This window comes from Schistocerca serialis, chromosome 8 (assembly GCF_023864345.2).
Source record: "Schistocerca serialis cubense isolate TAMUIC-IGC-003099 chromosome 8, iqSchSeri2.2, whole genome shotgun sequence".
Classification (NCBI taxonomy): domain Eukaryota; kingdom Metazoa; phylum Arthropoda; class Insecta; order Orthoptera; family Acrididae; genus Schistocerca; species Schistocerca serialis.
This window is the reverse complement of record NC_064645.1, coordinates 500,205,548-500,223,674: the sequence shown is the minus strand read 5'-3', so window position 1 is coordinate 500,223,674 and position 18,127 is coordinate 500,205,548.

The following is an 18,127-nucleotide window of genomic DNA, read 5'->3' as shown; positions in this document are numbered from 1 at the left end:
GACCCGAAAACCACCATCATAATAACCAACAAGGCACTGCGGGTAACGGTGCTCTCACATCTTTCGGACGATCACTGCAATGTCATCGAACTTCAGTCACCAATTGGCGTCATATACTTAATAAATATGTACTTTCAATACGGTACAGACATGGACGTGTACCTTGACCAACTCACGCAGGTGGCAACGGTGCTGAGGGGTAGAAAGGCAGTTGTGGTGGCGGACGTGAACGCCAAATCCCCCCTATGGCACAGTGGCACTCGAGATGAAAGAGGAGAGGAGGGGGAGGAGATGGAACTAACATCGACATCACGATGGTGACCGCCAACATCGCTCCCAATATACAAAACTGGATTGTTACTGATGGAGAAACAACCAGCGATCACAACTTGATCACATTTACAATTTCAGATCGGGAGTGCCACTGGGACATAGGGTGGGAAGTACAACTAAACTATAACAAGACCAACTGGGAGCGCCTTGCAAGAGAGTTTGACCCTCCGACATGGCCAGATGATGACGAAGATTTCAACAAACACGCCGAAGATCTGGTGGGCGCTCTTACCAGGGCAGTCAAGGCTGCTGTACCAACCAGGAGGAGAGCCGTTGCTGCTTCTCCATCACCATGGTCTGCGGAACTGGGGCAGATGCGTCAGTCTGTCAGGAGGGCGAGGAGGTATTACCAGCGAAGTGTCGTCTGGGAAGAAAAACAAAGATGGCTACGAACATACAGGGAAGCTAAAGAGCAGTTTCAGAAGGAACTGCGAACAGTCAGGTTGGAAAGCTGGAAGAAATATGTGCACAGCCAATTGGCTATGGATCCCTGGGGCACTCCTTACAAAATAGTAAGAGAAAAAATCAGGTCGCCAATGGTGCTCTCCACTATCAGGGACGGGAACCAGATGACTGGATCTTGGCAGGAAACTGCTGAGGTCCTCCTCCATGTCCTCCTCCCTGATGATAAAGAGGAAGAGGACACAGAAGAACAATGCCTAATTAGGCAGGCTATGCAGGCAGACTACGAGAATAACACCATGGTGTACCCTTTCTCAGAAGAGGAAGTGGCAGCCCACATAAAATTACTAAAGAAAGGAAAGGCCCCAGGACCAGACGGCATCATCCCGGAGGTGGTGCAATACCTCGCTCCTCAACTGGTGACACCTTTAGCAAGAATTTACAACGAGGTCCTGCGCCTCAGAACATTCCCCAAAATCTGGAAACAGGCCAATGTTGTAATTATCAAAAAAGGGCGGGACAAAGACCCTAAAGAAGCAAAATCCTATAGACCTATCTGTCTGTTGGACCTGTTAGGCAAATTGCTGGAGAGGTTACTAGCTGATAGACTGACAGCACACCGAATGCTGTGCGGGATGAGCGACAGACAATTCGGTTTTCGGCAGGGGCGATCTGCGTGTGACGCAGTTGCCCTCGCATCCGAGGTCTGTGGGTCGTCTCCGCACAAGTACATAGTTGGCATCATGATGGACATCAGTGGCACCTTTGATAACCTATGGTGGCCTTCGCTCTTCTCCTGCTTGCGGGAGAAGGAGTGTCCAGGGCCGCTATACGGCTGTCTTAGGAGCTATTGTATGGAAAGAGAGGTCTGGCTATCGTCCCCTAGCGAGCGAATTGGCAAGAAAATCACGAAGGGGTGTCCACAGGGCTCTGTCCTGGGGCCACTCTTTTGGGATATAAATATGGAGCCTCTCCTGGAGAGCTTGGAAAACAGTGTGGATGTGCTAGAGGCGATAGCTTACGCTGACGACCTCCTTCTGCTGGTTGGCGGCCGAAGTCGCGAAGACCTCGAACCTAAAATTAATAGGAGACTAGCAAATCTTACACAGTGGTGCCAAAACACGAGAATGACTATTGCGCCTAGCAAATCAACATACCTATTACTGAAAGGCCAATTGGCCAGGAATCCAACGGTAAGAATCGAGGGCTCACCGGTGATTCGGCGTCGAGAGGCCCGGTACCTAGGAGTAACAACTGATGAAAGGTGGAACTTTGCCAAACACATCGAAACAGTTACACAAAGATCACTAGAAGCCCTAAACAATTTGATCATGATAGGACACAGCAGATTTCATCTTCCACCAGAACTCCTAAAGTTGTACCACAACACCATTCTTGTTTCCATCGTGGGTTACGGATCCGGAGTGTGGGCACACAGGCTCACGAGGGTCATGCCCGCTATATCTGTGAGGAGGGTGCAACGTAACATGCTTCTGTGCTCCATCGGAGCGTACAGAACATCTCCAGGAGGGGCACTACTCATGGGGGTGTGTCCCCTGGACATCAAAATCCGGGAACAGGCAGCCTGGTACTGGGTGAAAATGGGAGATGTAGAAAAGACCGAGAGCATCTTGGGAGTGCGGGTGGGGGACAAGTTTGCAATTAAGAGGAGAGGAGAAGAGCTATGGCAAGAACTCTGGGACGCAGAGACAACAGGCCGAAGGACTTACCAGCTGCTCCCAAACATCAAAGAACGCCTCCAACTCTCGCATTTTCAACCAAGTAAGGGACTGTTGCACTTCCTCACAGGGCATGGACCGTATCCGGCATATCTTTGCCGATTCGGGAAAAGGGCTACCCCCTCGTGTGACTGCGGAGCCGAATGGGGCACTCCGGATCACATGATCTATGAGTGCCCTGTCTTCGATGACGTAGCCGGTGACCTAAGAAACCAGCTGCCTCGCAACAACACGTACCAGTTAATTAGAGACCCTACTACATTCAACATATTAAACCGCCTTGCCAGCGAGGTATCGGCAAAAGTCCTGCAAGAATACCTCAGGGAAAATATATGAACCACCAGACATGACATAATTGAAGGCGACCCATCCCATTCCGCCGGGGCGTGGACTGGCCAATCGCCGTGACGGTAGGAATCCACCGCGCCCTGGAACAAGGGGGAGGGAGCGCCAACACCCGAATTTGACAACTGCGCACCGATTGTGACTTAGTAATAATTTAACCATTAAGTAGATAGTAGACAGAAGACCCCTAACAGAGCCTGCAACGATCTTCTTTAAGGCCAGCCCAGTGCCAGGGGCATGCTCACTGGGGTTAGCTCAGTGGGCACGGCCACACAGTAGGTTCATATTTAACAACTGGCACGCCTGTAACGCTGCAGGAAGTAGCCCCTAGATTAGTTAGCTAAGTGTAGAATTAGATCTTACCCAATGAGAAGCTAACTCCTCATTTCCTGTAGCAAGTAAGTTCACTAACACTAGAAATAGAAGTTAACAATGCTGCTAAGATCAATAAAATGTAATGTAGATCTAAGACCCACTAATGTATTAGGTGGTGGGTTACAATGTAAGAAACAATTTTTTTAAAAAATAATTAAAAAAAAACCAGTTCTAGGGGACTGATGACCTCAGATGTTAAGTCCCATAGTGCTCAGAGCTATTTGAACCATTTTTTGAACATACGAGCGCACATTCATTTGACACAGTTCGATCATTCACAGCCTCAGCGCGAAACACAAGTCCAATACTCCACCTCGATATTTACACGAAAAGTTTGAGTTCACACCAGGTGCGGCTGTTCACCGCTCAGAGACTAAGTTCCGCGATATCACAAAACGCGAAATTTTCTAAGACGTTTCACTTCCTAGCTGCCTAAAGATCGACTATCCGCTTTCGTATCTCAATCCTAACTGTACCCTTTGGTGTCTCCAGCTGAACTGTCCGCTTTCGCGTCTGCACCAGCACTCTCTCTCTGCTCGTTCCCGGCCGTGTTTCCGGCGTGCCGAATATCCTCGCTCAACTGACTAGGGCAGTTCCCTTTCCTGAAGCCGTCCATCTGATTGGCTACAGCTTCCTCTACATTATTTTACATTTTAACATATTCAAATAATCAAAGCTTGACCACTTGCACGTTCTAAATAAAGTAACAATAATATCCATTACATAATAAGCGTTAAATTCTTTTACATAAAACCGATACAATTTCCTTCTTAGCTTTGAATGTCACGACCTTGCAGCAATGTGCTTTCTGATAAATAAATAAAGAACAAAAGTAACTATTATGCACTAAACTTAACAACAAATATCCTATTACCTAATGATTCAATAAGGTGTCATGCTGTCATCGTTCAATATCTTTTGTGTGGAGGAAATGATGATCTGATGCTTAGCTGGAAATATTGATAATTTAAAATTACTATATCTTTTAAAAAAATTAAGTTACAGAGTTGATATTTACAACATTTGTCATTTTAATGATGCGCTTCTATATGAAACGTCGATCGTTAAGATCTACCAATGCGTTTGGATTTTAGCATTCAGGTCTCTGTTACAAAACTTGTTAATTTCACTTTAACAGTAAATCCTGAACTATTATAGATATGATCAATATTCAAGTTTTATTGGGATCACCATGAAGGATGGTAGATTAAAATTACTGTGGCTTCATTCGCTGCAGCGGAGTGTGCGCTGATATGAAACTTCCTGGCAGATTAAAACTGTGTGCCGGACAGAGACTCGAACTCGGGACCTTTGCCTATCGCGGGCAAGTGCTCTACCAACTGAGCTACCCAAGCACGACTCCGCCCCGAGGTACTGGCACTGTGTGCCGGACAGAGACTCGAACTCGGGACCTTTGCCTATCGCGGGCAAGTGCTCTACCAACTGAGCTACCCAAGCACGACTCCGCCCCGAAGTACTGGCACTGTGTGCCGGACAGAGACTCGAACTCGGGACCTTTGCCTATCGCGGGCAAGTGCTCTACCAACTGAGCTACCCAAGCACGACTCCGCCCCGAGGTACTGGCAGAAGTAAAGCTGTGAGGAAGGGACGTGAGTCGTGCTTGGGTAGCTCAGTTGGGCAGTCCGGCTTTCGCCGCCGTGCAGTGCGGACGTGTTGTGGTTTCCGCCTGCGGAGCGCGCGCGCTCGCTGTTGTTTACGTTTCAGCGGCCGTCACTTACGTGTCGCTTACGTGCACTAGAACAATGGCCAACCGTTTTAGAAAATCAACATTACGATTCACCTTCTGCAACGACTACGCACGACCAAAGGCCTTGGAAGTGGAACGCTTCCTACGCGATGTTGCTAAGATCCCAGCTTCCGAAATCTTGGGCATCCATTTGTCCATATTAAGCAGTACGGTGTACGTCAAAGTCGTCAATGACGCGGTATGCGAAAGAATACTTCGTGACACCAAACACGGATTACGCTTTTGCCACGCCGACAGCAATGTCGGAGCGGTCACTGTCGACCATGCCGGCTTAGGAATGCTCACCATAAGAGTTTTCGAACTGCCGTTCGAGCGCCCGGCGGAAGACGTTATCGCGGCTTTCCGCCCATATGGCACTTTACATGGCCACACTGCCGAATGCTGGGCGCAATTCCAAACGTACCCCGTTCTTAACGGTGTACGGCAGATCACCATCGATCTCCATCGCCACGTGCCATCTTACCTGCAAATTAGCGGGTGCCGCGCGGTTGTCATATACGACGGCCAACTTAAGACCTGATCCGGGTGCGGCAAAGAAGGCCACCTCAGATCTGAGTGTCTTCAGCGACGAATCACCCAATTGCCAGCCGCTACCGTGGCACCTCCGGCTCCGACGACGGTTTTACCGATCACCTATGCATCGGCGCTCTCTTCCCCTCCCACCGGCCGCCGCCCGTCGGACCATGTACCGGTGACTCGTCCAGCTGCTACGGATACCGCCGGGGCCGACACGTCGCGCTCAAAGCCTGACGCTGCTTCGGCGCCACTACCAACAGCGACGACTTCTGACACCCACCCGCCCGAACATATGGACGCCCCTTCATTTGACGTTCCTGCGACGGCCTTCCTCTCAGAGCGACGCGACTCCCTTCCGTCTTCCGACACGGAGGGACGAACCCGCAAACAACGTTCACCTAAGAAGCGCAAGAGGAGGCGCCGTACGGTCTCGGAACGAGACGGATCACCTCCCCCTGACGCTGCAGAGGCCGTCCGACCCGACGAGGCCTCGGAGAACCTACACGACGATACGAATGACGACAACATGACGCCGACTGTGGATACGTCGATGCCTACTCTACTGGCTCGCTCAGGTGCTCCTGAACCAATGGACTCCACCGTTGCGACTGCCGCCGAGACGTCCTACGCCGCTACGACTGATGTGGAACGTACGACCATCACATCGACAGCACCTTCAATGGTGTGGAGTGAGGACGTCGATGAGGACCCGGACCACACGCTGGGGACAGAGTTACCCCAGACGGAAGCATCGTTACGCCGCTGATAACGCCGCCAGGTGGCGTACGGCACGACTCGCCGTTGCCTCGCCCCTCTTCATCCTCCGACGGTGGAGTTCCCCTCCACGGCGGGGTACGGCTCCAAACCTACCGAATAGCGACGATCAACACTAACACCATTAGCTCACCCGTGAAACTTCAACTGCTGCGGGAGATGATATGGGCGTCGGACGTCGATATCACACTACTACAGGAAGTACACTTGGCCACACTTCCAGATGTCACGGGATATAACACTTATCCTTCTCCTGGTGACCACCTGGGACGCGGCGTAGCCATCTACGCCAGAGAAGGCATTCCAGTGGCCGATATCACATACCTTCCATGTGCCAAAGGCATGGCCGTCACCATCATGGGGACGCGTATCGTCAACATTTACGCTCCGTCAGGCTCCACCCGCAGACGCGGCAGGGCACTCTTCTATTCAGAAGAAATCGCTCCTTTGTTTCTTGGACGCTGCAACCATTACTTGCTTGGGGGTGATTTAAATTGTGTCTTGCACCCTAAACATCAAGTGCCTCACTACAACACCTGTCAAGAACTGCGTCTTGTCGTCCGAGATCTGTTGCTCCGCGACACTTGGGAAGTTCAGCACGGCGACGCGCCTGGACATACTTACCAGACGAGTCACTCCGCGAGCCGCCTTGATAGAATTTACGTCTCTCGGAAACTCACACCTGCAGTCCGAGGTGCAGAATTTTGGCCCCTGGCCTATTCGGACCACTGTGCCTACATCTGCAACATTCTCTTCCCCAAGAAAGTGGTCTGGCGCAGTCGTGCACCGTGGAAGCTAAACACCACCCATCTTCATGATCCCGAATGTCTTCAACGTGTTACCGAGACATGGGCCACCTGTGAACGTCGCTTACCTACGTACTGCACGACCTTGACCTGGTGGCTGGAATGTGCCAAACCTGCCGTTCGACGTACTTTGATTCAGTATGGAAAGGAAGTTGCTACGTGGCGCCGGCACACTATCGACTATTTCTACGCCGTTCTCCGCGACCTGGGCGACCAAACGCCCACCCCCGACACCCAGAGGGAACGCAGCAGGATTAAGGCGCAAATTGTAACGTTGACACGCCGTAGAGTGCAGGGGGCAGATTCGGCGGAACAAGAACATCCCACCATGCATCATATCGCCTCCGATAGGAAACATCGACGGCAACAACTCATCACCGAGATCAACACCTGTCACGGCCAGCACGTCACTTGCCAGGCTGAAATCGTCAGTGCCTTTGTCGACCACTACCGCACAATGTACCAGGAGGAGACTACCGACAACCACGCTGACGAGCCTGTGTTACCACAAGTAACTCGCACCCTCACCAACGACAAAGCGGACGAGATGATGGAGTCAATTACGCGTGACGAAGTCCACGATGCAATCAAAAAAGGCGCTCTGAATAAGTCACCTGATGTCGACGGATTGCCGATAGAATTTTATCGCGCTTTCCTCACACTAATGGCGTCACGGTGGACAACGATGTTTAATGAACTGCTGATGATGGGGAACGCCGTACCGCCGTCCTTCGTCACGGGAATTATTATACCCATCCACAAACCGACACCAGGTGTGACGACAGCACATTACCGTCCCGTGACTCTGCTTAACGCAGACCATAAAATTTTTACACGCCTACTGGCAACGCGATGCCGCAAGGTCCTGCCTAGCATTCTATCCCCGGAACAGACAACTCCGGGCGGCTCAGTTAATATACAAACGGCCACAGGAGAATGTCGCGATTTAATTGCACTGGCAGCGTTGTGCAAACTCCGCGCTGCAGTGGTTGCCATTGATTTTGACAGCGCATTAGACAAAGTGCGGCATCTTTTTCTGTTCTCAGTGATGAACGGCATGGGTTTTCCACCAGCCTTTATCGACGTTATCCGGCGCCGTGTGGCGGGTCCAGTGGCGATCAGGCGTTCCGTACGGCAAGGCTGCCCACTTTCGACCCTACTCTATGCCATAAGCCTGGAGCCACTCATCGGGAGTCTGACGAGCCACCTTTCTGGTCTCACTTTGCGACAGCACAGTTTTCGATGTCGTGCGTATGCGGACAACCCCCTCCTCTTGATCCGCTCACGGAGTGAAACACACACGGTACTCGATTTGATATCAACGTACGGCACTGCAGCGGGCAGTAACATGAATGTGGCTAAATCCGCTGTGATGCCCATTGGATGCGGCCTCTCACTTGACGACTTAACACCTCTCCCGTGTGTAGAAAAACTACGATACCTTGGTATCATTTCCACCTCCACCGTTCGCCGCGTCGCTGCCATCAATTTTCGGCGTGCACTCCAAACTATCCGCACGACGGTGCGACAAAATCTTTACAACGTGTCCAATACCTCATTCAACATGTGGCGTCCAGAATGGTCCACATCGCACAGGTGCTCCCGCTGCCATCAACAATTGGACGCAGCCTCCAGGCTGCCTTCGGATACCTTCTTACGGCCGATGCGCTCTTTAAGGTCCACTACGACACGCTCACCCTTCCCACGCGAGCGGGAGGCCTCGGCCTTGTCAATGTGCAACTCCGAGCAGCGTCCTTGTACATGTCCACCATGCACAAGCAGTGGCACAGGGGCACCTCCCTTACGCGCAGCTTGCTGGAAATTATTGTGCCCGTGACCATAACACCACCAGTACCAGTCGGACACATCAAGCACCATCTGACGCACATTTCTGATTTCATCGTCGCCTTCAGTTATGCTCACACACACTTACCGACCACGCGTTCTCCTCGACCTAAGGATTTTTACACCCCACTGCTTCGTTCCATATCCAGCAACAATATCGAACTGAGACATCCGTCCAAGCGGTGGCCCACGGTTTGGCGTCATATCCACCAACCTTTTCTTCCCTCCAACGTCCGAGCAACATGGTACCAAGTCGCAAATGAAAAATTCGCCACAAATCGTCGTCTTCACGCCATCGGACTAACGGACTCTCCACTTTGTTCCATTTGCCACCTCGTGGATGACGATGTCCATCAACTGACTTGTGCTGCTGTAAGTAGGCTGTTTAGGTTTTTTTATTGGTAACGCCACCTCTGTATAAAAATCACTGGCTGTGCTGTGTGCAGTCTGTGGCTAGTTTGCATTGTTGTCTGCCATTGTAGTGTTGGGCAGCAGCAGCTGGATGCGAACAGCGCGTAGCGTTGCGCAGTTGGAGGTGAGCCGCCAGCAGTGATGGATGTGGAGAGAGAAATGGCGGAGTTTTGATATTTGTAAGAATGGATGTTATGAACTCCTATATATATTATGACTTTTGATGATATTAAAGTAAATACATTGTTTGTTCTCTATTAATATCTTTCATTTGCTAACTATCCCTATCAGTAGTTAGTGCCTTCCGTAGTTTGTATCTTTTATTTAGCTGGCAGTAGTGGTGTTCGCTGTATTGCAGTAGTTCGAGTAACCAAGATTTTTGTGAGGTAAGTGATTTGTGAAACATATAGGTTAATGTTAGTCAGGGCCATTCTTTTGTAGGGATTTTTGAAAGTCAGATTGCGTTGCGCTAAAAATATTGTATGTCAGTTTAAGCACAGTCATGTATAATTGTTCAAAGGGGGCGTTTCATATGGCGACCCTGCCAGGATTCGAACCTGGAATCTTCTGATTTTTTTCTTGTAGTTTGTGTAATTAGTGTAGATTTTGTTTATTGCTAGCACATAATTGTAGAGAGAATCTCCTTTGTAGTTGCAGTATTTCATTGTTGTACAGTAAAACAGTTGTGGCATGCATGTAGATTAGCACGAAGTATTTCGCAGCTGCAATTAACTAGATATTATTTTCAGTGTTATGTTAATGTGTTCTCTTATTTTTGCTCTTCAAATTGTGCTTTTCTGTGTTATCATGTGAAATATTGTGACAATAATGGCGTCTGAAGAACGTAACACTGGGCTCCAAAGTAAACTGAGAAATAATAGTGACGATGAGTGTAGCTTACCAGCACCGCTGTGTAATGAATTAACAGACATTCAAAGTAGTAATTTGGTAACTGTGCATATAGAAATGGAGTGGGCGTCAAATAATGGTGTAGACAGTGAAACAGGTAGTGAACAGGGAAGCATTATCGATCGATCGGTCGGCAACAGCTCGCCTCAGGAATCGGAAATGACAGAACACAATATTGCAAATACTGTAGACACAGGTTTTGGGTTCTCACCGTTTTCTCAAATGAGTCAAGAAACATTTTCTGCTTGTCAAAATGTGAATGTTGCCGGTGCAACTTCACTGCCGAAAAGCACTGAGGAACATGTTTCAGACACCAGTGCATTGTTATTACAGTTAATGCAACAAATGGGACAAAGGCTACAAAAATTAGACACAATGGAACAAAATCTTCAAAAGTTAGACACAATCGAACAACACCAGAGACAAACACAGCAACAGTTAGACACAGTGGATCAAAATCTCAAAAAGTTAGACACAGTGGAACAAAACCTTAAAAAGTTAGACACCACACTTGAACAAACATGTGAAGATTTAACTACTGAGTTACATAACATTGAATCGAAATGTCAAAAAGTCTGTAATGACGTAAAAACACAAATTTGTGAGCATTTTCAACCCATTTTCTCGCGGCATGAAAATGCATTACAGAATCACAAAGCAGCCATAAAAGAACTGCAAACCATTGTTCATGAAAATCATAAGACCTTGTGGGCTAAAATTGACTCAGTTGCATCTAACGATTCAGTTACGCAATTTGCAAAAACTCAGGAAATCTTGAAGGACACAGTAGATTCGATTTCAACACAAATGGACACTCTGAAACTTGGTTCAGAAAAACACACTGAGGAAATGTGTTCACTATCGGAGAAAGTAGCCGAACTTTTGGATCAGGTCACTAACTTATCTACAAAGGTAGATGATCTGAATGACACAAGACCTGTAGCTGGCTGGTTCAAATGGCTCTGAGCACGATGGGACTCAACTGCTGTGGTCATAAGTCCCCTAGAACTTAGAACTACTTAAACCTAACTAACCGAAGGACATCACACACATCCATGCCCGAGGCAGGATTCGAACCTGCGACCGTAGCGGTCGTGCGGTTCCAGACTGTAGCGCCTTTAACCGCTCGGCCACTCCGGCCGGCAAGACCTGTAGCCTTCACTGACACAGAAGAGTATGAACAAATTAGAAAATTCAAACAAAATCAAAATCAAATCAATACACAGTACAAAAGAGAGATCCGGGAAGTACAAGATCAGTTGACGCAGGTAATACAAGAATTACATATTTCAGAGGACACTCGCGCTCCAGTACGGGAAGAGGGACATAGAAATACGGAACAACCACAAAATAATAACACGGGACAGTTCGGAAATTATGAAAGAAATTGGCAAGGCGCATTGGATTTTGAGATGGAACTGCCGACACGACGTAACAATGACCGATATGATAGTCGCCGACACGATGATTTTGGCTATAAGCTGTTCATTACTACACGTAAATTCAAAACGTTTAAGAATTCTGTCAACGACATTCATCCACAAGCGTGGCTCCATCAATTCTCTCATTGTTTTCCTCCCAACTGGTCATTGGAGCACAGGTTAGAATTTATGTGTGGCTACTTGGAGAATGAACCAGCTGTAAGAATGCGATCGGTCATTCACGATTGTCACAGTGAAGGAGAATTTTATCATCCCTTCCTCTCAGCGTATTGGTCTCAAGCTACACAAGACCGAGTAAAACATAGCATCATAATCATGAAACGTTTCGAACAATCTGAATTTTCCAGTCTTATGAAATATTTTGAAGACATGTTGCATAAGAATCAGTATCTTTCAAACCCATACAGACCTTCAGAACTCATCAGCATTTGCTTAATGAAATTGCCTAAGCATTTAAGACATATTATTTTGGCAGGACGTTGCAAAGACGACATTGAAGCTTTTCAGCGACTCTTACAAGAATTTGAAATTGACACTGACAGTCACGGGATGCGAAAACAGGAAAACAATCACTACAGGTCACATCCGTCACAATTCCGTGACGACAGAAGCAATAACTGGACACGAGAAGCCTATTCTTACAACGTAAATCGTGACCAAAACAGACACCACCCGTATGACAACCGTTGGCAGAGTAGTAATAATTACAGGGAAAGATCACCTCTCCGCGGTAATGACTATCACAGAGACAATCAGAGAAACAGGCAATATGGGAACCAAAATAATTATTATCAAGGGAGACAGAATAACTTCAGATGCAACGGTCCAGCGCGCAGTTACGATTCAGGGAGAAATTCTCCACCACTTAACCGACAAGAAAGAAACTACAGGAATTACCGACATGACGACAGACGATATAATCATAACGACAGACCTGAATTTCATCAGAACTGGCGGGATTTAAACAGGGCTGGGCCCTCTGGGCAAGGTGAATTTGTAGAAGTTAGACCTCCAAATCCCAATAGCGACGCGCGCCAACAAAGGAACAGACAATGACTCGTACCGCAGGCAGCCGCGTGTGCCAGCTGGCTCAGAGAAAAATAACATAGACGCTAACCTAGAGAAAAATTTTAGCACTCCTCACCGACATATACCACATGATAATTGCGTTAAAGTTGAAACTCTGCGTACTAGGAAGAGTAAAGGTTTACACCACATTTCACATGTAAAACCGTTTATTGAAAGATAATCTGCCTTTTAACTTAGTCTTTGCCATAAAATTTTTCGCTTCACATTTCTAGTACGCTTTGTCAGACTTAGAATCTGTCAACATACAACAATGTTTGAAGTTAAATATCCAGTCAAGAACCAAGAGAACTTATTTAAACAGAAATTACGAATGCATTGTTATGGTGAACAGATGACACAGTGTTGTTATTTGTACATTCTTGCTTGTTAGCTGCACGATTACGTAACGACTATCAGGCTTACCTACTTCGAACATGTACCGGTACTGCTAATGAGATTTTAATGCAACATTTTGGTTTACTTGAAAATACATTCTGGATTCAAGGTACTTTCTGTGAGATACCAGATGAGACAGTGGTTGGTTTATGTGACAGCTACACGATTTTATCACGACGTTACTAATGAGTGACAATTTACAATGTTGCTTTTGCAGTGTTTCTGTTTTATATCTGCACAGTTTTCTGTTTTATTCTGGAAAGTAAAACATGTTTTAGTAGTAACTTTTGTGGTATAGCTAAATGAGACAGCCTTTTCTGTAGCACAACAATACATTACAGCACAGTACTTTCTTCATCACGGTAATAAGCGTAATAACTAAGATATCTATACGCAAAGCATCTCACTTTTGTTTATCATGAGGTAAGTACATTGACTTCTGCAGAACTTAGCTTTCGGAGGACGATAACTACGAGACTTCCACAGAGATTATCTTACAACATGACGCACAGTTTAGCGCTACAGTACACGTATTTGAGTGATTAATTACGCACTTAAAACATTTATTTTTTAAGATATTTGAAGTACAATGATACAAGGGTTTTCCGTGATACATTTCATTCCATTGCTGTAATCTGTAACACCTGAGGGTATAATTACAATAATCCTCAGGGGGGTACACGCTTACTTTGTGTACCATGTGGTTGGCAAGCACAAGGAGCCCTAGCTAATATGGTATTTGCTTATACAACTTTACACATTGGTACCATACTTCTCTAACACAGAATTACACAGCTATCTGATCATTTAACAGAGAAAGAAACTTTTTTACTACATCAGTGACACATGTTTACGCAATTACACAGTTGGGTAACTTCACACTTATGAAATTGTATTTTGTCTGTAGTTTGTGAACTGTTCATATTTTTTTGGAACCATTGTGATACTATGAGAGCTTTGAATGATGTATTTGGTAAGGGAGCATGATTTTAAAGTACGTTTGAGGCAGATGACACTTTTGGCATGAGCAGAGAATTTTTTTTAGGTTTTGAAATTATTGGAGGAAGCTACGACGATTTTGAGAGTTGACTGAGTGTTATGATGATATTATTACGATGACTATGTGTATTATGCGGTTGTGGTATGTTTATGATCAGTAAGCTGATGCTATATGAGTTATTTGATTATGCTACGTATCTGTTATGATGAAATATTGTAGAAGTGTCGACGAATAAGGTAAGGAATAATGAGTAGTAGTTAGGGACTCTGGTTTGTGAAAAAGGTTGTTGGAAACCAAGAATCGTACTTTAAGAGTTATGAAATGTGTGTAAATGCGTGAATGTATCACAATGCCAGCAAAAATTTTTTGCACACTGTTATATTCATAGGATTTTGTTTCTACACATTTGTAATGCAAATTCTCAACCTGTGATTTTTTTTCATATGAGACTGTCACTGTAGCGGAAACTGGTGTCGTAAATATTTCGGTAAGAAAGTTAAGTTACCACCTGCACGTAATGCGTTGTGGGCACCCAGCTGGGCGACAGTCGCCTGAAAAAAAAAAGCCATAAGCGTGTGCCTTTCAGAGGTACAGGTGAAAAAAAAAAGGGAGGCCATTATTCTTGCTATTGACATTCCTTTGTACAAAGCATCGTAAATACGACACGCTCATAACTTGGAAACATTCTTACATCTGCACACCTGATTAGGACAAGTGTCTATCTACGAGAATTGAGAGAATTTCTACTAACTTATGAAATGCCTCATGACTACTGAATGATTATTTTATGTTTTACTTTGTACATAGTTGCTTATTTCATTTGATATCTGGTTTCCAGCTGTCTTGCAGCATTGGTTTCAAAAATAAAATTAAATGCGTTTGCTAATGTGAACACTTTCTGTCAACAGATCTATTAAATAATTATTTTATGACCCACATTCTTCGAAAAAGGAGCTCTTGGAATGGAAAGAACAATAAGAAGGGACTAATAACAGTAACTGCATATATAATTTTCTTTTCAAGTACTTGGTAACTTTTTTGGTAGAATAACTTCTTGTGGTGCACCACTTTAATTACTTAGACATTAAGATGTGATTATACATTTCCCTTATCTGCATTGTTATTTTTAGTGTACTATTTTTTCTGCTTGAGCTATGTCATGCTTAGGTATACGTTATAGCATTTACTGCTGCTGTTTGCCAGGCATAATGTTACTGAATTTGACTTTGTATTACGCTGTTAAGCCAGTTTTACTACTGATTTATTTTTCTTGTTTGCTGCTCATTGCGTAATATTAGTTGTAATATTGCTGCTTGCTTGGCCAATTTGAATATTTTGTCATTGCTGTTTGTGTTAATTGTTTTGTACTGCAGCATTGCCTCGTCCCTTAGTTTAGCATCTGAGCTCAGTAGATTTAAGTTAGCTTAAGAGGGGGTAGACTATATTAGAGACTGACTATGGACAATAGGGAAAAATGCATTGAGAAGTTATATGAAAAAGATTTGGGCCAAAATGAGTATTGTACACTGAGAAATAATTATTTTGAAAGAAATATGAATAGAATACAGAAAGCAGGTATAGATAGGACTTTTTGGGAATAATGATGAATGAAGGAAGATCTCCGAGAAGTAAAGAAAGTTTTGTTTGCAAAATACTGCAGTAAAAGAAACCCTGTCCTTTCCCCTTGTGTTATTCTGCTATGTGTTTGTGTACTATTGTGTATTTGTGTTTTTCCTGTCTTTATGTGTTTAGCTATTGAGAGCTATGTTGTAGAATTTTTCTAATACATGTTATTTACTTTGTAAAGATGTTTAGACATTATTTATCTGTTCTGTTTTGTTGCTCATATGTGAAGGTGATGTTTCAAAAGTTATTCTGATCTTTATGTATGTACTTATGTCATTATTTTTGTAACACTGATGTATATGTTTATTTCTATTCTTTTGTAAGGCCTGTGTTACTACAAATGTTATCTGTATTGTTATATTCTTTAATGATGTATTTTGTACCTTTGTTATTGTATTTTTATGTTATCAAATTGTAATTGTTACCAGTTTGTCAACTTAAGTATCATTTCACTGCACCCGTTTCTGTTGGTCATAATATAGGCACAGTATGTGAGAAGTTGGGACTGTTAGTGCTTGCACGTGTGTTGATAATTCAGCAAGGGGCTGGATAACAGCATTGCTGGTTCTAAAGAAATTTCAAAAAAATTTTTTTGTGAGTGCACAAGTGGTGGTTTATGGACTTGCTATATTGTCCGCAAGACTCTTCGATTGTGATTGTGCACCTGCACATTCGCAATAGATGGTTGCTGGCCATCTCTACAAGGACTACAGTGGCTCTACATCTTTGATGACCCACCAATACCATTATTTCTACAAGGACTGCAGTGGGTCTGCACTTCTGGTGGCCCACCAATACCACAATCTCTACCAGGACTACAGTGGGTCTGCACCTCTGGTGGCCCACCAATACCATACTCTCTACTAGGACTACAGTGGGTCTGGTCTGTGATGACCTACCTACCAATATTCTTCAAAACTTCGAATGACTCTGCTGTGGGTTTGCTCTGTTGCGACCCATTACTTGTCTGCATGTTGAGAGTCGGCACTGTCTTTCCGTTGGAAGGACAACACTACTTCTTCAAGACTGCATGGAAATCCACTACTACCATGTGCATTTTCTTTTACTGCTCAGACTTTGAGAAAAACACTTTTACTGTGATGAACGATTAGGACTGTCTTTATGGACTGTGAGAAAGTTTAGCTTTTGACCAACATTGTATCAATAAGTGTGTGCATTTGATATCTTTGTTATTGTAATTATGAAAAATTTTATCAAATCATTATTGGCCACTGCCCAAAACAATTTGTAAAATTTTTTGTGGGGAGCATGGGGGCTATGTAAGTAGGCTGTTTAGGGTTTTTTATTGGTAACGCCACCTCTGTATAAAAATTACTGGCTGTGCTGTGTGCAGTCTGTGGCTAGTTTGCATTGTTGTCTGCCATTGTAGTGTTGGGCAGCAGCAGCTGGATGCGAACAGCGCATAGCGTTGTGCAGTTGGAGGTGAGCCGCCAGCAGTGATGGATGTGGAGAGAGAAATGGCGGAGTTTTGATGTTTGTAAGAATGGATGTTATGAACTCCTATATATATTATGACTTTTGATGATATTAAGGTAAATACATTGTTTGTTCTCTATTAATATCTTTCATTTGCTAACTATCCCTATCAGTAGTTAGTGCCTTCTGTAGTTTGAATCTTTTATTTAGCTGGCAGTAGTGGTGTTCGCTGTATTGCAGTAGTTCGAGTAACCAAGATTTTTGTGAGGTAAGTGATTTGTGAAACATATAGGTTAATGTTAGTCAGGGCCATTCTTTTGTAGGGATTTTTGAAAGTCAGATTGCGTTGCGCTAAAAATATTGTATGTCAGTTTAAGCACAGTCATGTATAATTGTTCAAAGGGGACGTTTCACTGCCACCCGTAACGTCTGGAAACTAGCCTGACAGTTCGTTGCCTGTTACCTCTGCGTTCCATCCTGAGAATACTTATTTCCCCACCACCAAAAATCATGCGATTGTATGGGTCCAGGGATGGACGATCACCTACATGTATAATGATGCCGAGAAATCACGCCTTGATTTCTGGCAGTACTTACTAACCGCCCACAGTCAAGTCGAACACCGCCCGCGCTACCGCGCCTGAAACGTCCCCTTAGAAATATTATACATGACTGTGTTTAAACTGGCACACAATATTTTTAGCGCAACGCAATCCGACTTTCAAAAATCCCTACAAAAGAATGGCTCTGACTAACATTAACCTATACCTTTTACAAATCACTTACCTCGCCAAAAATCTTCGTTACTCGAATTACTGCAATACATCGAGCGCCACTACCGCCAGCTAAATAAAAGATTCAAACTACTGAAGGCACTAACTACTGATAGGCATAGTTAGCAAATGAAAGATTTTGATAGAGAACAAACAATGTAT